Genomic DNA, 25,342 nt, shown 5'->3' with positions numbered 1-25,342 from the left:
TGCTCGAGAGGCTGAGGCAGGAGAATGGCGTAAACCCGGGAGGCGGAGCTTGCGGTGAGCTGAGATCCGGCCACTGCAGTCCAGCCTGGGCGACAGAGCGAGACTCCGTCTCAAAAAAAAAAAAAAAAAAAAAAAAAAAAGAAAGTTGAGATGTGCTATAGTTTAGGAAATAAGACAAGTAACAATCTAGATTTGATTTCTGTGTTGCTATTTATATTCACCATCTAATTCATACAAGAAGTTACACTTGTGAGTTACATAGATCTGATTTTTGTAGTAGGGAAATAAATATTAACATGAAGATTAAACAGTCTGACTTTAACATGGTATATAAATGAGTTTGAAAGAGAAAATATCTGATTTCATTTTCTGTTTTGTTGTAGCAGGAGGGTTAGTCATTCGATAACAGGTCTGAAATAGCATAATACCTGGAAACCATAATTACTGGAACCTGTGAATATTTTACCATCCAGGGTTCAACCTCCTACCCCTTATTCTCCTGACAGTATGCTGAGACAGATATTTTATTGACTAACATCTCTCTCAACATTTTCCCTTGCTAATTGCACTTTGATTGGTTCAAATTCCATGTGGGGATTCCTTGATTCTGACAATCCAAGACATTCAGCTGTCTTCAAGTCAAGTAATTGACTTTTTTGAATTAGTTTTCAGTTTCATTTTGTTTTCCCCAATTCAAGTTGGAAACACTTCCTTAGTATTTCCTTGCTACATGGGCTTTAGCAAACGCTACTTTACTCTCCTTCCAGCTACTCAGGAGGCTGAGGCAGGGGAATTGCTTGAACCCGGGAGGTGGAGGTTGCAGTGAGCCTTTTCCTAGTTTTATTGTTGGAGGCCTAACTCACGGGAGAGATTATGCAATACAGTTCTGAAGTCAAGGGGGAAGAGGTAGGAAGGGAGAGGAGAAAAGAAGTCCCTTGAGGGCATTTACTAGAAAAGCCTCCTGGTGCTGCCTTTTCTGTTCTGGGCTGGCTCTCTCCTTGAAAACAGCACACACTAACAGCAAATAAAAAAAATCCTGGAATCAGTATGCTCTGCTGTCTTTTGTGGGGAAGTCAAAGCATCTTCTTTTTCTTCTCCACCCATGTCCCACCTCTTTGTTGCTTGTTTAGGCAAAAAAGTAAAATATTTCTTCCCCTTATTTGGCATTCAACTGCTTAATTCAGTTATGTCTTGGTTCTGAGTTTTCTGTATCAACTTTTCCTAGACTATGGAAACTTTAGATCAACAGATTCAATCCTGTCTTCATTTTAGAAAAGTTTTCTTATATTTTATTTGTGTATCAACTCCTTGATTTGATAAGTTCTTGACTTCAGGGACCAATATCAATTATCCTAATACTGTGTCATTGATGTGCTATAATGTAACCTCATCTAATTGCATTCAATTTATGTTCTATAGCTCAACTTCATCTAGTGCATTCATCTCTGTAAGCTGAATTCATCAAGATATCACAAATCTTCCTCTACTTTGGCTTTCAGTGATATCACTTCTGTACTTTGCTAGCTCTACGTTCTTATTAGTTATCTCTAGAAATTTTAGTCCGTATTTTGTTTCCTCATGTCTACAATCCTCTTCTCATCCTATTATTTTGTTTAGCTTGTTTTTGAGTACTTGTTTTGTTGTGTACATATCCTGGGCATTAATTTCTAATATAAAACATATAATTATTGTGTATATGTTTTCTAGAGGGTATAGACCTAATATAAGTGAAGGTTTTCTTTCTGCTCTTTGAACTGTTTTATTCCAGGTTGGGCTTTATTTTATTTTTTGGTCATTTGCATGCCATTCCTGTACCCCACCTCTTTTGGACTATAGTGTATATTATGTAGCACGTCGTTTTTTTATTTTGCTCAGTCAGTAGCTAGGTAATCAAACCAGTTCTGACACAGTAGGTGTGCGATGGGCTCTTGATTTTTTTTTTCTCATTTTGTGTGAGACCTATAATCCATTATTGCAACCACCATTGCCACCACCTCAGAGCAGGTGACTCTGATGGCTGGGTATGTTTTGTTCTCTCATTTGCTTAGGCTGAGTTATTGGCAGAGGTGGAAATAAACTTTTTGTTAGATAATCGAACTGACTTTCATTTTTGGACCTACTGAATATCACATTCCAGTGTTTGCAGCATTTAGTTGGGGGTGTGTATACACGTGTGTAGTGTTCTAAAGGGGAATGCACTGGGGTTTTGAGTGACTTCTCCCTGTTCAATGTATCATTGTATAAGCTATGCTCCCATTGTCATGATCAATGCCATTGTTGATGTTCCCATTTGTTTCCTACTACTCCCCAATCAAGAAAGAAAGAAGAAAGATTTCTCTCCAAATTCAGGCATTGTATTAGTTTCCTCAGGCTCCTTTAACAAACTACCACAAATATGGTGGCTTAAATTAAGAAAAACACATCCTCCCATAGTTCTGAAGGCTAGAAGTCCAAAATCAAGGTGTTGGCAGACCCACACTTCTGAAGATTCTAGGGGAGAATCCTTCCTTGCCTCTGCCAGCTTCTGGCGACTCCTGGTGTTCCTTGCCTTGTATCAATATAATTTCAGTCTCGGCCGCCATCTATGTGTCTTTTCCTACCTCTCATAAGACTTAGAACACAGCCTAACCCAGTATGATTTCATCTCAGTCTTTACCTTAATTACATCTACAAAGAGCCTATTTTCAAATAATCTCCCATTCTGAGGTTCTAGGTGGATATGAAATTTTGAAGAACAACTAGTCAATCTGTTACAAATATATTAGAGCTTTCAGGGCTTCAGCAACACACCACAGATTTACTGTGTCTGAGAGTGGGCCTCACCTCCCTACTAACGGCCTGTTCTGCAGATCCCTGATCTCTCTAGATTTGGTAAATTGTTCCTTCAGCCCAGGATGATAGGGTACTTGTCCATGTTGCTAGTCTTGAGGGTACAGCATCATTCTTGTTAGTTTCACTTAACCCTGCCTACAGCTGTATAAATAGTCACATCAGTAAACTATTCATGATTGCTACAATATGTTGTCATATTTGCTGCCTGAGTAGGATTACTGGTTGATTTTGCATCCTTGCCTTATAATTGATTTTAAAGGGACTATTTCTAATGTTTCCCCAGTGAAGATTCTGTTTTTATAGCGTTTTCAGACATATTCTTTGTCACATTAAAGCCTTTTACTCATCAATGATGATGAGTAAATTTCCAAAATGAGGAATTTACAATAACTTTGTACATTATCTATTTTTTTCTGCATGTATTCAGAAGATTGGTTTTTCAACTCTAATCTGCTTTATATGCTTTTAGCGTGGGTTTTCTAGAAAACAGAGCCTGAAGCAAGGATTAAAATGCTTATGCTTTATTTGAGAGGTAAAAACTCAGGGCTGTGAGAGAGAAGGAAAACGGAAGCAAGGCAAGGGAAGATGGGCAGCTTTGTAAAGGGACAGATTACCATGCTGGCTACTGCTTCACGAGTAGTCAGACAGACACCCAGCAATTCTCTTGGTCATAGCTAGCATTCATCAGTGTGAAGGACTTTTCTGAATGAGAATATAGAAAACTGTGCCTCAAAGTCCTCCACGGGAGGAAAGAAGATGGGGGATTCATCTGCCCAGATCTAGTCCCTCCTGCTGGTTAAAATTTACCTCACAGGAAATAAACAGCTCCATATATCCCAATGTCATCATCTAGTCCCTTTAATAGCAGCTCAGGGTGCCAAGTCCCATGCCCTGCTGTATAGAGTTCCATTCCATTCCAGAAGTATCAGGAGGGACCAGACACTCCAGGTATGTGCCTGGTTGGCTCAGCTCTGGGTGGTGTCCAAGGAGGAAGGCTTGGTACTCTCAGGGCAAATGACTCAACAGAGCCTCACAGTGACAGTTAAGGTCAGTGACACATTTGAGCCAAGGGAATCTGAGGCACACAAGACTTCGGTCTGATACATGTGATAAATCACATTTATAAATCTTCTAATGCTAAATATTCTTTGGATTCCTGGAGAAAATCCAACTTGGTCACTGTGGCAGCCCTGAAAATGTGGGCTCACATCTCCTGCTGCGGGCAGTGTGGGCCATTGCAGCTCTAGGTGCTGCTCTCTGGTCATCGCCACCTTTGTGTCATGGCCATGACTGTCTCAGCCGATGCTCCACCGATTATTCCCTCAGTGATTGAGCACAGTGGCAAGGCTAACAAGGGACTTCTCTAACGGATGGCTTTGGTGCCAGGGCTCGCCAGTCATCTGACAAAACTTTCTTAGAACTGCGGCAAGCCTGATGTTCCTTTCACTCCATTTCCGCCCTTCCTCTCTCCTTTAACATCTCAGTTGGAAAGTTCTGCTTTCCCCCTTTATCCTTCACAGGAATTTTCCTCACTACTATGCCTTGAACATCGTGTCCCATCTTGGTGTCTGCTTCTTGGAGGACATGATTAGCAGTCATAATACATTATCTGTTTTAATATGGTTAGATGTAGTTTACGACATTTTGTCCAGATTTTCATATCTCTTTTCCTGAGTGAAATAGATTATCTTCTGTCCTCATACAGTCTTTGTCTGGGTTTAAATAATACTGTCCTTGAAGTTTGGTAGAATGTGTCTGGAAAACCATCTGGACCTGCTCGAGCTCTCCCTCTCTCCCCCTGTGTGTGTGTGTGTGAGGGTTTTAAACCGCTGTCCAATTTCTTTAATAATTATAGGACTCTTTAAGATTTCTATTTTGTGTTTATCTCAGTTAAGGAAAGATTCTTAGAAAACTGTTTTTAAATCCACTGGCAGAATGTTGCTGATAATATTATCTTTTCACATTTCTGCTTTATCTGTAGTTATGCCAACTTTTTTATCATACTACATTTTCTCACTTAATTTTACCAGAAGTTTGTCTATTGTCAATTTGTAGTCTTGTTAATCAATTTTTGACTTTAACATTTTCCATTGTATATACATATATTTTTTCTATTTTATTTCCACTATAATATTTTCCTGCTACTTTTTTGAATTTTTCTTTTTTTTTTTTTTTTTTTGACAGAGTCTTCCTCTGTCACCCCGGCGAGAGTGCAATGGCATGATCTCGGCTCACTATAACCTCCACCTCCCAGGTTCAAGCAATTCTCCTGCCTCAGCCTCCCAAGTATCTGGGATTATAGGCACCTACCACCATGCCTTGCTAACTTTTGTGTTTTTAGTAAAGACAGGGTTTCACCACATTGGCCAGGCTGGTCTTGAACTCCTGACCTCAGGTGATCTGCCCGACCCTTTTTAAAAAAATTTTTCTAACTTAGATTTTATACTTATTTAATATATGCTTACCTTTATTCCTTTTTAATACAAATGCTTGACTAAATTCTCCTTAAGACTGCTTTTATTGTATTCTACCTCTTTGCATACATTGTGCTTTTTCATTTGGTTCTGAGTAATAAACCATTTTTATTTTAGAATAATTTTAGAGTTACAGAAAAGTTGTGAAGGTATTATAAGAGTTCTTGTTGGCTGCGCGTGGTGGCTCCCACCTGTAATCCTAGTACTTTGGGAGGCCGAGGCAGGTGGATCATGAGGTCAGGAGTTCAAGACCAGCCTGACCAACATGGTGAAACCCCATCTCTACTAAAAATACAAAAATTAGCCGGGCATGGTGTCAGGCACCTGTAATCCCAGCTACTCAGGAGGCTGAGGCAGGAGAATCACTTGAAACCAGAAGGCGGAGGTTGCAGTCAGCCAAGATCGTGGCACTGCACTTCAGCCTGGGCAATACGAGCAAAACTGTCTCAAAAACAAAAAAAGAGTTCTTGTTAACTTTTGCCCAGCTTCCCCTATGTTAACATCTTATATACATGGTTCATTTGTCAAAACTTAAGAAATTAGCATGGTACAATACTACTAGCTAAACTACAGATTCTATTTGAAGGTCACCAGTTTTTCCAGTAACTTCCTTTTTCTATTTCAGGATCCAATCCAGAATACCACAATGCATTTAGTAGTTAGGTCTTTTATTTTTTTATTTTCAATTTTAATTTTTGTGGGTGCATAACAGGTATATATATATATATGTATGAGATACATGAAATGTTTTAATACATGCATGCAGTGTAAAATAAGCACATCACGGAGAATGGGGTATCCATCCTATTAAGCATTTGTCCTTTGAATTACAAATAATTCAATTACACTCTCTAAATAATTTTAAAATTTACAATTAATGTTATTGACTATAGTCACTCTGTTGTGCTATCACATAATAGGTCTTATTTATTCTTTCTAACTATTTTTTGTACCCATTAACCATCCCCACCTTCTCCACAACCACCACTACCCTTCCCAGCCTCTGATAACAACCCTTCTACTCTCTAGACCCATGAGTTTAATGGTTTTGATTTTTAGATCCCACAAATGAGTGAGAACATATGATGTTTGTCTTTCTGTGCCTGCCTTATTTCACTTAACATAAGAATCTCCAGCTCTATCCGTGTCGTTGCAACTAATTGGATCTCATTCTTTTTTATGGGCTGAATAGTACTCCACTGTGTATATGTACCACATTTTCTTTTATCCATTTATCTGTTGATGGACACTTATGTTGCTTCCAAATCTTAGCTATTATAAACAGTGCTGTAACAAACATAGGAGTGCAAATATCTCTTTGATATACTGATTTCCTTTCTCTTGGGTATATACCCAGCAGTGGGATTGCTGGATCATACAGTAGTTCAATTTTTATTTTTTTTAGGAACCTCCAAACTTTTCTTCATAGTGGTGTACTAATTTAGATTCCCACCAACAAGGTATGAGAGTTCCCTTTTCTTCACAACCTTGCCAGCATTTGTTATTGCCTGTCTTTTGGATAGAAGCCATTTTAACGGGGGTGAGATGATATCTCATTATAGTTTTGATTTGCATTTCTCTGATCAGTGATGTTGAGCACCTTTTCATATGCCTGTTTGCCATTTGTACATCTTCTGAGATAGGTCTATTCAAATCTTTTGCCCATTTTTAAAAATTGGATTATTAGATTTTTTTCCTATAGAGTTGTTTGAGCTCCTTATATAGTCTGGTGATGAATCCCTTGTCAGAGTGGTAGTTTGTAAATATTTTCTCCCATTCTGTGGGTTGTCTCTTCACTTTGTTGATTGTTTCCTTTGCTATGCAGAAGCTTTTTAACTTGATGTGATCCCATTTGTCCATTTTTGCTTTGGTTGCCTGTGTTTGTGGGGTATTACTCAAGAAATTTTTCCCCAGACCAATGTCCTGGAGATTTTCCCCAGTGTTTCTTGTAGTCATTTCATGGTTTGAGGTCTTAGATTTAAGTCTTTAATCCACTTTTATTTGATTATTGTATATGGCAAGAGATAGGGTTCTACTTTCAGTCTTCTGCATATGGATATCCAGTTTTGCAAGCCCCATATATTGAAGAGACTATCTTTTCCCCAGTGACTGTTCTTGGTACCTTTGTTGAAAATGAATTTATTGTACATGTGTAGATTTGTTTCTGGGTTTTCTATTGTGTTACACTGGTCTATGTGTCTGTTTTTATGCAAGTACCACACTGTTTTGACTATTATAGCTCTGTAGCATAATTTCAAATCAGGTAATGTGATTCCTCCAGTTTTGTTCTTTTTCCTTAAGATAGCTTTGGTACCAGTTAGGTCTTCTTAGTCTTCTCCAAACTGCAAGTTTCTCCTTTTTCGTTTTTTTTTTTGTGACCTTAACAGTTTTGAGGTATAATGGTCAGGTAATTTGCAGACTGTCTTCAATTTGGCTTTGTCTTATCTTTTTCTCATTATTAGACTGCGGTTGTGGGTTTTGTGGCAGAGTACTACACAGGTGTAGTGCCATTATCATGTGTAGGGATACATAATAACAACATGACTTACTGATAATGTTAATATCAATCACATGGTTAAAGTAATGTCTGTCAGGGTTTTCCATTATAAAATTACTATTTTTTCCCCCATTCTCTGGTTGTTAGAACTAAATGACTAAATCCAGCCCACACTCAAGGGGAGGGGAATTAAGCTGCCCCACCTCTTGGAGGCAGGTAGTATGTGTATATATATTATTTGAAATTATTTGGTATGGAAAAAAAGGTATGCATTCAACCATTTATGCACATTAGTGGATTATTTATATTACATGGATTTTTTTATTCTTTGGGTTATAATCCAATATTATAATTTATTTTGCTGCTTAAAATTTCTAGCTTTGGTCATTACGGGCTGTTTGAAGTTGATGCCTGTGTCCTTTTGACATAGCCCTACTTTTTAAAAATTAGCACTTTCTTTCTTTCTCCTCCTCATGACTCCTCAAATTTGTATTCTTATACCGTTTATATTTATCTAGATCAGAGAAAAAATATTTTTCCAGAGAGAAATTTTAGGCTAAATTAATAAAAGATGTTATGTTAGTCCCAGTTTTGATATTTATAGGAAAAATAAGTCTTACATGAATAAAAAGCAATTATACATTTTACATATTACCTTCAGGGGAAAAATACCCAAAGAATTCAAAATTCATCAAAAATATCTGTTAATATGTTTGTGTTATTTTCATCCATCATATTCTGTAGAGGTTAATGACATATTGTTCCCCTCTTATTGGAAAAAGTCAGCTGGTTTAATTGTTAATTTTTTTGAAATTTCTTGGCAAGTCAGAGTAATTCATTTGGATTATCAAGAGAAATGTTCATAGTATAATGATCTGAATTCTGATTCTCACAAGTCATTAATCACTGAAACTGAACTGCATCCCACATCCACATTGGCAGTGAGAATAAATTTGCTTGTTTGTTATGATTATGGATTTGATTTCTCATCTCAGCACTTATAGAACTGGATGCCCTTCTGGTGCATCTCAAGGCTGATTTGAAAGCTTGAGAGACCATTGAGAATTGGATTTGGGGAAGGTGTGAGTACTTGCTATACTATATTTTACTCTATGTGTATAAATTCCTTGAACAGAAAATTTTTAATACAACATTTAAAAGACATATTCAGTCATCATCTTTAGCACAAATGAAGTTTTGGCAAATGTATGCAGATATTCCTACACAAAAATACTATTTTTTGCATAAGCTTTTACCCTTCACCAAAATGCACTATAAATCTAGTAGAGGGTTATAACTTATAGACCCTCCATGTTGTTTTAAAGAAATACAGAATTAAGAACATTTACAGAAATCTGTTGTTTCTCACTTTACCAAGTGTAAATAGGGGTATGTGTCTGTATGTAGCATAGGTACTTAGGTATTAGAAATTGTTCTACTCATAACAAACTTATGGTCTTTTTTCAGCAGTGTGATTTGCAAGTTGTAGAGAACAATGCCTGGGAAGCTTGTCTTTCTGTGTTTTCTAATAAGCCTGTAATCATTTTGTTAAGCCCCTTGGGATGGCCTTTGTCTAACCTGCCTCTTGAGTAATCCCAAGTACTGGCACAACTTGACAAATAATAATTAAAGACACATGTAAATATGCCAACTAAATTTGGACCTATGTTTAATGCTTACTTATTTAGTGCACAGTGAAATATTTAAAGTGATGGCTAACATTTTGAAAACATCGTGTAATATCAAGCATTAGGTATTATTTACCCAGATATAAGAAGGAGAACATAGAGATTCAAGTGAGAAGAGCATCCTGGTAAATCAGCCTGTGCCAAAATTACAGATGAAATGAGCTGGATTCTTGATACTACCTTCAAAAATCCTCCAACTTTTCTAGAGCGAAGCTCTAGAAAAAGCTTATCCCTTTTCCTAGATTTAAGGTTGGGTATTGGGCACGAGAAAGAGTGTAGCTTTCAAGATTGGTCTTTTCCATAGTTGAGAACTAGAAACTGAGCTGGAGAAACCACACATGGTATATACACATTTGATTGCAGTAACTAGGGCCTGACATAGATTTGATTACTTCTATTTTAATCTAAAGAGATGTCTATGTCCCCAAACTAGTCTACTCTACATAATAGCAGAGAAAATGGACAAAACACAGATGTTTTGGTAAGCATATCACTCACTTGGTATGAATGGAAGTGTGCAGATGTACTGTAGCGGTGTGTCAGTGCCTGCTTAACAGTTCTTGTTCTCTTTTCTGCCACATTGCAAGAAACCACATTTCCCAGACTGCCTTTCCCTCTGGCTTCTGTGTATGTTCGGCCAATGGCAGGCACAGGCAGAAAACGGGAGGGCTGGAGGAGAGGGGAGGGAAGACGCCACGTTCCCCCTACTCACCATTCTCACTTCCTGAGGTGTCCTGGCAGAGGCTGCCTCTCTTCTGCATCCTCTTAGTGGCTCTAAATCCCCCCAGACAATCCTGACTGCCAACAATACCTTCTTCTGTTGTCCCTCCAGCCTTGTGGGTTGTAGCAGCTTCTTTGTTACTGCTAATTTCTGGATTGCTTCACTCACCGCTATTGCTTCCCAGCTATCACCCACATGGCCAAGTTTCTGTAAGATAATAAATTTCTTCTTTATCAAAAACCTGTGGTGTTTCTACTCCCTGGCTGGACCTTGTAGACTACTAGCTATGTCAAGGGACGGGGATCAGTATGAACAGTAGGTCCTGTTGATGTCCTGCCCAGATCCCCTTTTCTAGGCAGGTGCACTCAAACTCCAGCTGCTGTGAGTGCTGGCTGCTAATGACTTTTGTATGCACTCTTTTCCAGAGACTTACCTTTGCCCAGAGATGCCTGGGAAGCTATGATGTTTCCCCGGGGGCAGCCCATGCCCAACGACAGACTGATTTGAGGACAAGCTGGCCCCTTGCGGCAAGGGTGAGCAAGTCTGTGGTGTCACTCAGGTTCCAGTGCTCCTCATGCTATGAGATAGAGACCAGATCTCAGCCAAGCTCATTTTTTGCTTGGCATCTTCCCTTTCTCTGTCCTACTTCCTTGATTCCTTACAGTTTTCTCCTGAAAGCTCATCCTCAGTAATTCCACTGCATGATATTCACCATTTCTGGCTCTGCCTCAAGGGAACCTGAACTAAGCGTATATTTTACAGAGGGAATGGAGAAAATCTGTTTAATCTGGTAACATGGGGAAATGGAGGTTGTGAACACAGCTTCAATATAGTGATGATGACGAAACTAAAAAAACGTAACAGCTGAACATTCTTGAGGAACGAACAGTTGTGGGAGGACTCAACGTTTTGAAATTAAGGCGAAAAGTGGTGCCTTACCCAAATTAAGGTCTGGAGAGGCTAGTTTTCCTGGCAAAAGGACAATGCTGTACTTCTGACCAGTGTAATGTGGCATTCCGAGAGTTTTCAAGAGTATCGATACCTGTGGGGTAGTTAGAAATGCAAGTCTGTTCCAAGACTAGAAATATACATTCTGTGAGATAATTATATAAGGACAGTTTTTCTCAGGCTTGAGTCATGCACAATTCTTTATTTTGGAAAAAGGCTGGTGTGGGCAGTCTTGTGATACCCATGGGCAGGACTACTGTGATTCAGGGGGAGTGAAACCAGCAATGAGGGAAGGTCAACACAGATGTGTTATTGATTGGATCCCGACCATTGGGAACTATGCTCAATCCTGGGGGGTTTTCTGGAGAACGTTAGGAAATATGTTTCAGAACCATTCAACAAGGGCAAGGAGTGGAAGCATTTATTCACCCTCTCCAGGGCCCCCACGGATGTTACCTCCTCTGTTTCTGGGTTGTGTGTGCATGTGTTGTGGGGGTGCTGAGAGGATTCCTGTGGTGCTCTCACTCTCCGCTTCAGAGCTCTTTGGGCAGTGGTGCAGCATCAAGGCAAAGTGCCACTGACTGCCCCTGTAGCTGCCTGGTTAAAACCTTCACAGAACTGACTGCTACCATGTGGCTGGAGTAAGAGGTGGACCAAGTAGGTTGAAGTCCTACTTCACAACGGGTGTCCCGTATGGACCCTACCTGTAGTTATACCCATGGGGTAGTGAAAAGTCTGGATCTGGAGTAAGGTCTGACTCTTTGCCACATAGACATTAACCTCTGTGACCTTGGGCAAGTCAGTCCTAACTTACTAGTATGGAAATCGAAGCCAAGAGTGTTCAGGAATTGAACTCTGAGCATATGTCTTTCAGGGTTATGATGACTTCATCAGAGCCCCTCCTTTTTATCTCCAGACCCCAACTAAATCCTTCTTCATTTAAAATGCACAATTTAATTATCTTTGGGGACTGCAGTCAGTTCAGAGAGGAGGTATGACTTTCTCTTCTGGGTTCCATCATTCCTAGCATTAACTTTAGTACACACCGTGATGCTGCGTAATTGTATATAGCTTTACTTCTGCTATGTGGAGTTCAGATTTATTTTTTTTTTATCTTTGTGCACACGAACACTAGCAAACTGGCAATCTGCTGTACTAAGAGTTGTGCCTGTGAATACTTGATACAGAGAAAGAGGTCAAAGGAGAAAGAGATGGAGGAGATTGGGGGAACAACTGTAGCACTGCATTCCATATTCTTGTGAGCACCTACTCTTGTCAGGAGGAGCAAGGCAAATCCATGATCCTATACTGTCTCTTAAAAAAAAAAAACTTTTCCTACTCCTACATCCTTAGGCTGACCTTTTTTTCCATTTTGTGTATTCCTTCCCCTTTTGAATCTGTTCTTGAAGTTATCGAAATTAATTGCTTCCTAATTTTTAAATAGGATAAGAATATTGTTGGGCAGTGAGGAAGGTTGGCAGGGATGGGGAGGGGTTTTCCTGACCCCAGATGCCTCAGGGATGGGCCTGGCCACACCACGGCTCTTCTCTCCATGTCACCTGCAACCTCCCCAGTCAAAAGGACAGCTGAAAAGACAGGGGAGGGTGAGGAGACGGTGGTAAGATGTGAACAAATATTTGTGTACCTATTATAGAGCCAGACATTTTACTTCATCGGTTGATATGAGGATGAAATACATTATTTTTATCCACTGCCACCTTGAACCTCCATTTCACCAGGGAGGAAACAGTTGAAAGATGATCGTATTATGAGTCATCTCATTTGTAAATTTTGGAGCCGTAAGTCAAAGCCAAGCCTGGCTCCAGAGCCCACGCTCTCGCTGCTTCCTGCTAAAACACCCACTGAGTTGACCCCAAGGCTCAGGTGTCACCACTGTGGAAGAAGCCTGCCACTCTGAATTGGGATTTTTTCCGCTACTTATCTGACTAGAAAGTTTGCTGTGCCTACTAAGCAAGATATCAAGCTCTGGGCCAAAACTTCTTTTCAGCTCTTCGGAAGAACAAACACCCTTATTTTCCCAGATGGGTGGCAAATGGTGCTTTTGTACCCACGTTAAACATTTTATCAGAGGTTCTCACCCTGTGAAATTAAATTCAAGGGGGCTCAGCAAGTGTGTGCCGGGGGTGCATCCTCTTGCCTCTCTGCCCTTAGAAGAGCCTTGAGTTCAGAGCTGAGCCCTGGGTGCTCCATAAAAGTGCTGTACCCGCTGATTGAGCCCTGCAGCTTTGCAGACAAGAACTTCAGCTACTGGAGAATCCTCAGATATGACCAAGATGGTTCCCATTCCATAGAATGGGGAATACAGTCTCTTATAGCCTAATGTGTGTCCAGGGTCCATGTCAGTGTACTTTCTCAGAGCAATTACCCTATCATTGCAGGTGATATATGTCTTAAAGGAGTCATTAAGCCAATTAGGATATATTGCCTTCTGTATATTTTGTGCTAAGTCCTCTTTATTAGAAAATAATCAGAATTTGAAGCTTGATTCATGCTTGGCCCAGTTTTAAGTATTATTTACCAAACTAGAGATAGCTACTCTAATCCATTTAGGATGTTAAGAGCAGACCTATAGAAGCCTCATGGGAGAATAGAGTCATGATGCTTGTTCAAAATCTTTGGAAAGCACCCCAGCTGGCAGCTGGCTTTTCTTGGTATTTTAAAAGGGCATATAATAAGCATAAATAGAAGTATATGTGGTGGTTTTCTTATGGTTGTTTGTTTTTAAGCTAGAATGCTATGCCTTGCATTTTCTTTTATCTTGATTTTTCAAACGTCTACCTCCTTCACAAGCCTGATCTATTTGTGTAGTTTATATGTGTTGGATGTTTATTTGGGTAATCTAAGGTAGCAGAAGAGGAATATATTTAGTCATCTAACCTTTACAATAAGGAACATTTGAAATGTCAGCATTTTATTTCAGGAACAGGTGAGCTATTGCATTATAAGGCTTTTATTTATTTATTTACACCCTACATCTTTCTGAAATTTGAAACAGCTTATGACAAACAGTAAAAAAAAAAAATGAAAAAAAAAAAAGATGAAAGAGGAAAGAGTAAATATTCCAGCCAGAAAAGTCAACATAGTTGCTGTGATGAAGTATAATCCTGTGTCTAAGATTCTTGGAAACAGGGCAAGGTGAGAAACAAATTATAAAATCTTTAATATTCAGAAAGAAGGGAAAAAGTTCCTCTGGTTAAAAACAAGTACTAAGGTGGCCAGATACTGGGTCAGGTGCCAGAGGCAAAACTACATAGGCATGAATGCTGTTCCCATGAAGCTCACAGTCTAGTAGGCAAGATAAATATTAAATCTATTGATATATAACTAATTATGCTTTGCTTTTGTATCATTTATGGAAAAGTAACAGTTCCTAAATTTGCTTAAATGTCTCTGACTTAGAATCATTCCTTGACTCCCCAGTCAGAGACCTGAAAGATTAAAAGGCATCACCCAGGTTCAGAGACTAAGAGAAGTGATGGCGTCGGCTGGAGAACCTGCAGACAACTGGTGTACCTAGGAAGAGTGTGGCCCAGAGGATGCTAGAAAGGCAGAAAGTGACAGCTAGGTCAACCACATCCCAATGCACTGATTAAGCTTTACTTTATGAAAGGAAAAATATGGATTTAGGTAAACAGCTTTTATTTCTCCAGAAATATTGGCTTTTATTTTGATATTACTATGCTTATTAAACTGCACACTTTAGGCCCTATTTTTTTTTTTTTCCAAATAAAACTTGGCAACCCTATGTCAGTTCCCGAAAACCATTTTCTTTAGGAATTTAACTGGTCCATGAAATCCAAAAAGCTGTGAACATTGGTCCACTAAGACCCTCAACAAATATGGCTGGAGAGATAGGAGGACAGAAAAAGTTTAGAGGTGAAGCATGACTTAGTGACAGGATTTCTTCAGGGGACTAAGTTAATGTCTTCTGAGCACAAAAATCATGGCTGTCATGGACAGTTATCAAGATTGAACAGTGTACTAGGCTCATGGGGTAAATAGAAATTGCAATCCAGTCCTGGTTCTTCTCACCAAATCATGTACCATGGTAGGAGGCAGGGTCTACATGGAAGAAGGGGAGCCTTTTGTCTTTATAGGAAGACACTGTGGCCAGTGACAGCACATATTCTTCCTGTGATCCAGCTTAATCCAAGGATAGAGCTTAACGAGTCTGTGGAAGTGGATATACGGTGTGCAACTAGGATCTCTGTGACATTTCCAACCAGGATTTTAAAAAGTATACATATATTCTTCATCATCCTCTAGCAGTGCGGTCTAAAGTCCCAACTGTTGCTGATTAATGATGGATATACAGGCTTTATAAATTAGGCAGGCAAGTGGAGGAGTGAACAGCAGTGAGGGAAGAAGGGAACATCTAGATGTCCCAGCCCTTGAGGTTGGTGCTTTATTATTTTACATAGGCAGGATGTAAGTTTACTAATAGAATCCTGATTAATCAAATCTGTAAGAGGGTGAGGTGGCCTAGGATAGTAGGGAGATTACTTCTTTTTTTTTTTTTTTTCTTTTTGAGATGAAGTCTCACTATGTCACCCAGGTTGGAGTGCAGTGGTGCAGTCTCAGCTCACCGCAACCTCCGCCTCCTAGGTTCAAGTGATTCTCCTGCCTTAGTCCCCCGAGTAGCTGGGATTACAGGTGCACGCCACCATGGCTGGCTAATTTTTGTATTTTTAGTAGTGACAAGGTTTCACCGTGTTGGTCAGGCTGACCTCGAACTCCTGACCTTGTGATCTGCCCACCTCACCCTCCCAAAGTGCTGGAATTACAGGCGTGAGCCACTGTGCCTGGCCCGGGAGATTACTTATTAAAGAAAATACTGTCGGGCGTGGTGGCTCACACCTGTAATCCCAACACCTTGGGAGACTGAGGCGGGTGGATCACCTGAGGTCGGGAATTCGAGACCAGCCTGACCAACATGGAGAAACCCCATCTGTACTAAAAATACACAGTTAGTCGGGTGTGGTGGCATATGCCTGTAATCCCAGCTACTCAGGAGGCTGAGGCAGAGAATCACTTGAACCAAGGAGGCCGAGGTTGCGGTGAGCTGAGATCATGCCACTGCACTCCAGCCTGGGTGACAGAGCGAGACTCTGTCTCAAAAAAAAAAGAAAAGAAAAAAAAATTAGTATTAGCTTTGACTATAGCCGATTTTGAATTTGGTCCTTATGGAACAATATTTTTCTTCAGACCTCATTACAAAGCAGAGTAGAATGGTTCTAGACGATAGCTTTTCATGGAGGGTATAGCCAGTCATCATCAATGGCCATGGATAAAATCCTAACTAAAAATTCTACTTTGACAAACATGGTCTCCTAAATATGTCTACCAGGACGCGTTAGCTCCAAAGTGCATCCATCCATCCATGGGTTACAGGGTAAACTGACCTTCTCCATGGAGTCCTCTTATAATTCACCAATTATGTTGGAAACTGTGCTGAAAACAATGCCTGCACTTAGCTAATGCTCAGTCTATTTCCTGGAAATACGCAGTCACCCAAATTATTTTCCTTTTCCCCCAACATCTTTTTCTTCATATTATACTAATTCATGTTCATTGAGGAAAAATTAGAAAATAGAGAAGAAAAAAAATCATCCACAACTCTATCGTGTAAAGAAACAACACTAACATCTTATTCATGCTGTCAAATATTTTCCTACCCACATGTATTTTGTCTGTGTCTGTCTTTAACTAAGATATAAGTTGTGTTGATCTTGCTTCTTACAACCTACTTTAGATCAGCTTTACTTCCATCCTACACCATATGGAAGTGCATTCTCCAAGATTCCTGGAATTCCTCAGAGATATATATTTATCTTTGTCTCTTTGTCAGCATTGGTTATGACATCTCATTTCTTTCATTTTTTAGCTATTTCCTTATCTCCACTTTGCAAATAGCTCCATTCTCCCAAACACATACAACATCACTCACAAGGCAGCCCTAAGTTCTTTGACCACTGACTACCTGGTTCCTATGCTCTTTCTCTGTTCCTTCTCTCTTCTCTTCTTACCTTCCCACATCCGAAATTCCTGTTTATTTCTTATTTATGGTACCTCAGGAACATGCCTTGATGAGGTAGTTCAGAATATGAGGGCCTGGATGGGAAAGAGGCAAAGACCCTAAAAGAAATTGTAGTGATAGCTAGTAAAACACTTTTTTTAAAAGTGTTTTAAAAAAAATAGAATTTTTTTTAAAAAGTGTTTTACTAAAGACGGATAATAGTCATGCCATATTCACACTGAAACCCTCACCTACCTTAGCTATATTGTTGAAAATAGATTTAAGCTAATTTGGCCATTTTACAGTCATCAGGTTCTTTTTGTTAGTTATGTTGTTTCCATTGATTAGATTATCTGTAAGGGCACTCATAGTCTCTACTAAGTGCTTCGGTTCAGTCTGAGTTCTGCCAGTCACTATAGCAATTGTGAAAATACTCAGCCTCCTGCTCTGGGAGCATAATTGACGGGCAGTGCAAGCTGTTGAACCTCTGAATCTACTGCTTCATTTACACTCAGGTCATGCTTCCCATGGCTGCTCCCAGCCAATCACTGAGCACACTTGGGGTTATTAATGCAGGTCCCTTATGGTAAGTATTGACTCCTCTCTTTCATGACCTTGGCATACAACTTCTCCACTGGTCAGGCTGAAGCTTTCTTGGAACCCCACTCTAATCTGAGACTCTTCCCACTTGCTCTTCCTTCCTCGACTCTTTTACAAGTGTTAGAACTTTATTATGGTCTTAAGCTTCTTCTTGCCTTCTTCAGCTCCCTCTCCTTGTCCTTCTTGGATATTCTACCAATAAATTTTCTGCAATAATTCTGTCTTGGCATCTGCTTCTCTGAAGAACCCAAAATAATACACACACATTTAGCAAGTGACCATAAAGAGTCATAAAATCTGTTCTTGCAAAACTTGGTGATGTACCAAGCTCGTTTCTTTTAGGTACTTGAAGGTCCTTTCATGACAAGATTACTAGAGGCAGACACTAAAATATTCTTACTAACTGCTCTTGTGATTTCTATCATACTCCTATTAATGCAAGAGCAGATGTGTCTGTACATTTTACCAACAATAAAATATTTTGAGTATCTCTTTTGCTAGTTAGCAAACCCGATACTAATGGAAATAGTTCTCATTGAAGTACTTGTAGTAGCTGCTTCTAAAGCACAGATTTGTGGAGTGCTTGCTATGAACAAGATTCTTCAAATATCAACTAACCATCCCTGGGGAGCAGATTCAACCCGTGCATGCATGTACATATCACATGGCCTATGCATATTTGAAGTAAATTTCAGTATAATGTCGACTTTACCCATGTCAGTAAACAGCAGCATGTCATGACTGCATAATGGTCAATTGCATGAATATCCCACTTATTTTAATAAATTCTGCAAGATAGGGTATTTTGGGCTCCTAAGTTTTCACTGTTTCTGATTTAGCAAATCTGTATACTTTGCACAGTGTCCAACTTTTCACAGACTATTTCCTAGAAGAATTATTGGCTTAAAAAGCATGGCCAATTTTAAGGTTTTTGATATTTGTTGCCAAGAAGTCAGCCAGGAAGTTTGTTCCAATTTACACTTCAACAATTTCTATATGAGTAGGCTTATTTCTTTTCCTTTTATTTTCTGCATGTGAAATTATCTGTAAAATGTAGAGTCCAAAGAACAACAGAAAAAAAACCTAACCCTTGAATCCTCCACCAAGGTTATGAAATAGAATTTACTAAGTTGGTGCAAAAGCAATTGCAGTTTTTTTCATGACTTTTAGTGGCAAAGACCATGATTACTTTTGCACCAACCTAATAGAATCCTCCTGCGTTTGCTGATTCTTGTCATACTTCTTCGTGGCTCCCCTCTTCACAGGTAAATCATCTAGAATTTAGAGTTATGCATTCCCTTGGTTTTCTTCAGAGTTTTGATAGTTTAATGATAGAGTGTGTGTGTATATATAACTATATGTAGCCCTAAATATTATATAGATTTTTAAAATGTGGGCGGCAAATACAAAGCTAGTTGTGTGAGGAGAGCGTGATCACCACTGTTAGGTAAAGGTGTCTAGGAAAAGATGAATCTGACAGTCTTCTGCATCCTGGGACTTTATAAGGGGGCTTTCTGGTGTATTCAGAAGGAGAGACCATGAGGCTCACCACAGTCCATACATTTGCAAGGACTGTAATGCAAAGCAGGTACTAACCACGTGATCAGTGGGAGTGGCATGAATTACCCTGGGTTTCTTGCTGCTAAGCTTGTTCCAGCTCACAGAAGTCAGTGAAAACAGAACACTTTGGTAAAATGAATAAATGTCCACAGCTGATTTAGGCAGCAGGACCTGGAAGAAAGAATAAGGAATTTATTAGCAAATTGTTAAGATCACTAGATTTGTATCTGGACCAGTCTCTCCAGAACATTTCTCCAGGTGTTTAAAAAAAAAAAAAAAAGACTGTGCCAAAGCAGTGGGGATCATGGTCCTAACAGGGAGAGGCATGTCCTTTTAGATTCACTCTTCTCTAGTCTGGTCCAGATTCCAGCTAGCATTTTGGAATGTCTGTTCACCATCCTCCTAGGAATCCCTTTACTCCTCTTCTCTTTTGAACTAATTTCCTGTGTCACGTCATCATCTTTCTTGATTTGTACTTTTATTTTGGTGGAGCACATTTTCCCATAGCTTCTTGAAAAGAGAGGATGGGTAATACATTTATTTTGTTTTTGAGATAGTGCATGTCTGAAAATGTCATTCTGTCCTCCCAAGTTTGGGAGTTTGACCATACTTGCAGGTTACAAGTAATTTTTCTTTAGAATTCTGGATGTGGTTGCATTTTCTTTTTGCTTGCAAGTCATGCTGTTGCAAAGTCTGAAGCCAGTATGATTCCTGGCCCTTTCTATTAGCTTTTGTCTCCTGGAAGTTAATGGACTCTTCTTTTTCCCTAGTTTTCTGAAATTTCAAAATGGAGTATCTTTGTGGGAATGCTTTCATCCACCACTTTTATTCAGTAAGCTTTTTTTCAGTAATAGCAATTCATTTATTGTTCTGGAAAATTTTCTTAAATACTTTTGTTTTCTACCCTGTTTCCTGTTTTCTCTTTTTTTATAGATTTTTTCGAGTTGTCATCTGATTTTAAAAATATTTTTTGTTTATTTTCTGCCTCTGTGTCTATTTACTGTCTAGAAGACATTCTCTACTTTATTTTCTAACCCTGTTAATGACTTCTGCTCTTATGTTCTCAATTCCAAGATGTCTTTTGTGTTAATTTCTTATGCCATTCTGTTGCCTTTTTATGAATGTAACATTTTCTTATCTCTCTGAAGATGTTAGTTATAGTTTTATTTCATTTGGTTTTGTTGATTTTCACCCTCGCTTGCTTACATATTTTTATTTACTCCAGGATATCTTTTTGTAAGGGAGGTTGGTTTTGTTTATTTCTGTCTTCTGTGCAGCTTTCCTCAGGGTATCTGGTAATCCCTCAATGTCTGCTTAACATTAAGAATGAAGGAAGCTTGTTGGAGGCTCTCAGAGCTTGGACTGTGGGCCATGCCTCTCAGGTGGAAGTCACTGTAGGGTGATGTAGGCTGGGGGATGGGCTGGGTCTCTGGATTCAGCATTAGATACCTGTTTGATAAACTAGTCTTAACCTCTACCTTAACTCTAATCTGTGCCTGGACCATCAATTCACACATTATTATGCTTTGTTTCTCCATGGAACAAACCTCCAGATTTCTCCAAAGAAAGGGACAATGTTCAGTAAAGTGGAGTGCAGGACAGAATCTCGGGGGTTTAACTTCTTAAATAGTTTAATAGAGTCTGACTCCATTTTTTATCTTTGACTGCTGAGAGCTTTCATGCCCACCTCTTCCTTCCTCTTCTGCCCCATATTTCAGCAAGCTGGTAAGAAAGCTGGTGCTGCACCCTGGACACAGCAGAAAGTACAACCTATGTGGGAGAGTGGATTTTCCCTCATCCCACCCCCTACCTATGATAAAAACCAAGCTGCTTATTCTCATTTTCACTTTCAAGACATTCTCAAGCCCATTCCAGATGAGCCTGGGTGTTGTCCTACTATGTTTAGAAAGTTCCATGATGTAATACAATGTGTTCTCACCTCTTGGTGTGTGCATGGCGTCATCAGCCAGGACATCTCACCTATTAATTGGGAGGGGCCATCCCACCTGTGTTAGATGGCTATAAGAAATAGCTTTCCTATGAGGTTTTCTCATCTTGGTCTTTTTTTCTTTTTCACTACCAGTTCCAAAGCAGTTCCTATGTCTTTTGAGTACTACCTGGTACGAGTTGGTGGACTTTCACATTTTCCCATGAACTAGAGACTCGTTTTCTTGGGTCTACTAAGTCAGTTACCACTTGCCCATTTTTCTCTAGTTTCGAAAGTTTTGCTGATTTTTTTTTTTTTTTTTTTGGCCTCTCCTCTTTTTCTGATTTATCCATTTCTTAGAAAAAAAAAAAAAAAAATCCTTCCCATAGTGGGGGGTCTGTGGTTGGGGGACAGTGAGGTGGGGATGGTTAATGGAATAGAAAGAATGAATAAGACCCACTATTTGATAACCCAACAGGGTGGCTATAGTCAATAACTTAATTGTACGATTTTAAGTAACTAAAAGAGTATAATTGGATTGTTTGTAACTCAAAGGATAAATGCTCGAGGGGATGGATATACCATTCTTCATGATGTGATTATTTCACATTGCAGCCCTGTATCCAAACATCTTATGTACCCCATAAATATATACACCTACTGTGTACCCACAAAATTTTTTAAAAATTGAAAACAAAAATCCCTTCCCTAAATTTTTATTGAGTTAAGGAGATAAGAAACAAAATTAGAGGCATGTATTTAAGCTGCTGTCTTAACCCAGAAATCCTGAGTGGGCTCATTTCTTCACACCTTGTCAACAATGGGTGCTTTCCCATTTATTTAGTAAATGGATTTCCCTGAAATCCGTACTATGTTCTAATCGCTTTGACAACTCAGATTATCCATATTATTCGATTCTGGTCTAAACTACTTGTTCATATGACTAAAAGTCTAAAGGACAATTTCATGATTTGTGGCAGATTCTTAAGTTTAGCCATTTGGTTTGCCCTAAATTTGCTTCCATTTTTTAGTAGTGCTCTATTGTAATGCAGATGGAAAACATCACAGTGTTCTAAAAGGGAGCTGAAATGAAAATGAATTATCTATACCTATCTCCACTCCACTTATGTGAGGGAAATTGAAAGATAATCACTTCATGGGTATCCATTTAAAATAAAAGCCCCTTTTCTTTTCTTATTGGTTGTGAAAATTCAACCCATCTTTGGAACAAATTTAGCAGTGATTTACAATTTTTGGTTAAAAATGCCAGACTTAAGATTTCAAAATGCAATCCTTTGTTAGAAAACAATGATTTCATCAAATGGTAACTCTGCTTTGTCTTACTAGTTAATTCACAGGTTGGTGAATCTTTATATTATTAAATGTAATTCAAAGGTTATTTTCACAGTAAAAGCATACAGAGAAAAATTAGCCCCTGCCTCTCATAAATACCAGAGTCCTAGTCTCCCCTCTCAGAGGCAGTGGGCTAGATTAAATTTATTATTACATATGTTTTGAGAAATGATTTATGTGAGTACAAGCATGTATATGAGTATGTGAGCTTTTTTCATATAACAAGAGCATACCATTTTTTCTGTTCCATGCTTTGTTTTATTAACTATACATTTCTGAAGATTTTACTATATCAGCACATTTAGATCTTCCTTATACTTTTAATATTTTTGTGAAAATAGAATAAATACAGAGAAGTGCACAAAATATAGCTAAATGAATCAACACAAAACAAAAGCCCATGAGATAACCACCTGGTTTGCCAGGCAATCAAGCACGCCTAGGCTTTCACGAGGCTCCTTCACGTCCCCTCCAAGCCACTACCTTCTCTCTCTGTCAAAGGAAAACACTTTCTAGCTTCTATGGTAATCCTGTCCTTGCTTTTCTTTAGTATTATACCTCAGTATGCATCCTTAAACAGTACAGTTAAGTTCTGCCTGTTTTCAGAATGTCAAGTAATTCAAATCATACAGTATGAGTTATTTTGTGTCTGACTTACTCAGTGCTTTCTATTCATCTCATCTATTCTAGGGCTTTTGTATGCTCCAAAATTTTCCTTCCTTCTGGGCCTTGCTGCAAATTTGTAATTCTGTTTTTCCCCCTACCTCTTTAGAAATTATACATTCTATAATTCTTTTACTTATGAACCATAAAATTATGATATACCTCATTGGTTCTTAAAATCTTACATTAATTGGTACTTTATACTTTTCATGGGCAATGAAAAGATTCTATATTCCTTTTAGACAGCTCACTTTTTTTTAGCTCCTTCTAAAGCCTTAAGCCATTATTGGGTACTTTAATTCTGTCTTTAAAATATGAATGTCAGTGTGTTTTATTTATGTTTAAAATTCTTATATTTAAAACCTTTTTATTGTCATTAATCTCATTTTTTTTTAGAAAGACATTTATTCAGTGTCATGCTCAGACTATTAGATTTAGAAATATACAGCATGGGTGCAAAAAACAAAAAACTACATAAACCCTATGTTGGAATGCTTTCAACTTTCCACAAACAGAAACTAAAATAACCTCTTATGCAATTAGTCACAAATACAGTTCTTCAGTGTTTTGCTGATACACGTGAGTATTGTCTTAAATGTGTCTTCTTTGCAGCAGCTAGGCCCTGTCACCACTGTGCTTGGCTGAATTCACAAATCTATGGTAACCTGTACCTCACCTGTCACTTCTCTGGCTCTCCTCTCCTGTTAAGCTTTGCTTCCTGGCAATAATTAAAACCTTCTGCTACGATTGCTACTGGGACCATCATGGCCATCTTGGTTTTGTAGTTTGGCAAAGTATTGGCCTCCCCCACCATAGGAACCAGAGTTTCTGCCTGGTTCCCTACCTTCATAGGCCCAAAATTTGAAGATTGATTATTACAATTGCCGAAAACCATTATAGCTTTCTCTACCTTCAAAACTGTTTCTATCTACCGAATCTACAATAGCCATGCCCACAGCTGCCATATCTACCACCACCGTGGCTGCCACCAAAACCACCACAACCACTGAAGTTTCTGCTACTACCAAAGTTGGCATTCCTACCAAAACTACCTCCACGACCACCACTTATATCTCTAGAACTACTTTGACCTCTTTGGCCGGATGAAGCACTAGCCATATCTTGCTTCAATAAGGCTTTCCTTGTTTCACAATTGTGGCCATTCACAGGATGGTATTTCTGAATGACAATATTATTCAGGGAGTCACAGTCATCAAAAGTTATGAAAGCAAAGCCTCTCACCGCTGCCTCAGTCAGTCATGAGTTCAATCACTTTAATTTCCCATAGTGCTCAAAATAATTTCTTAGGTGATGGTCTTCAGTGTCTTTTTTTAATGCCACTACAATCTCTTTCACAGTTAAGTGGTTACCGGGTCTCTGAAGATCTTCATTTGAGACAGCTCTGTTTGGTTCCACAACTCTTCCATCCACCTTGTATGGTGTATTCATCCATTTTCATGCTTCTGATAAAGACATACTCAAGACTGGGTAATTTATAAAGAAAAAGAGGTTTAATGAACTTACAGTTCGACATGGCTGGGGAGGCCTCACAATCATGGCAGAAGATGAAAGGCACATCTTACATGGCAGCAAGCAAAGAACAAACGAGAACCAAGCAAAAGGAGTTTCCCTTTACAAACCATGAGATCTCGTGAGACTTAATGGAATAGAAAGAATGAATAAGACCCACTATTTGATAACCCAACAGGGTGGCTATAGTCAATAACTTAATTGTACGATTTTAAGTAACTAAAAGAGTATAATTGGATTGTTTGTAACTCAAAGGATAAATGCTCGAGGGGAGCATTTACCACAAGAACAGTATGGGGAAAACTGCCCCCATGAATCAGTTATCTCCCACTGAGTCCCTTCCATAACATGTGGGAATTATGGGAGCTACAATTCAAGATAAGATTTGGGTGGGGGTACAGCCAAATCATGTAAGATGACTTTGCATTCATGGCTATATCCAACTCCATGGTGACATATGGGACAACCCAAAACCCCTAGAGTGCTTGGTGTTTGAGTCTCTCATTGCTACA

At 39.0% G+C, this 25,342-nt stretch overlaps 1 protein-coding gene across 13 annotated transcripts in view; it reads left to right on the top strand.

The window, feature by feature from the left end:
- LOC105477551 (HHLA2 member of B7 family) overlaps positions 1-25,342 on the top strand; it is a 79,606-nt gene that overhangs the window by 7,270 nt on the left and 46,994 nt on the right. For 5 of the 13 annotated variants that reach the window (XM_011734105.2, XM_011734102.2, XM_011734096.2 and 2 more), the window contains one exon: positions 10,638-10,745. The exons of the other annotated variants lie outside the window; for them this stretch is intronic. The gene's annotated coding sequence lies outside the window, so the exon portion shown is untranslated. The remainder of the gene's footprint in view (positions 1-10,637; positions 10,746-25,342) is intronic. 13 annotated transcript variants of the gene reach the window in all.

Source organism: Macaca nemestrina, chromosome 2 (genome assembly GCF_043159975.1).
Source record: "Macaca nemestrina isolate mMacNem1 chromosome 2, mMacNem.hap1, whole genome shotgun sequence".
Classification (NCBI taxonomy): Eukaryota; Metazoa; Chordata; class Mammalia; order Primates; family Cercopithecidae; genus Macaca; species Macaca nemestrina.
The sequence above is the reverse complement of the archived record's forward strand: the minus strand, read 5'-3'. Positions and strand labels throughout refer to the sequence as shown.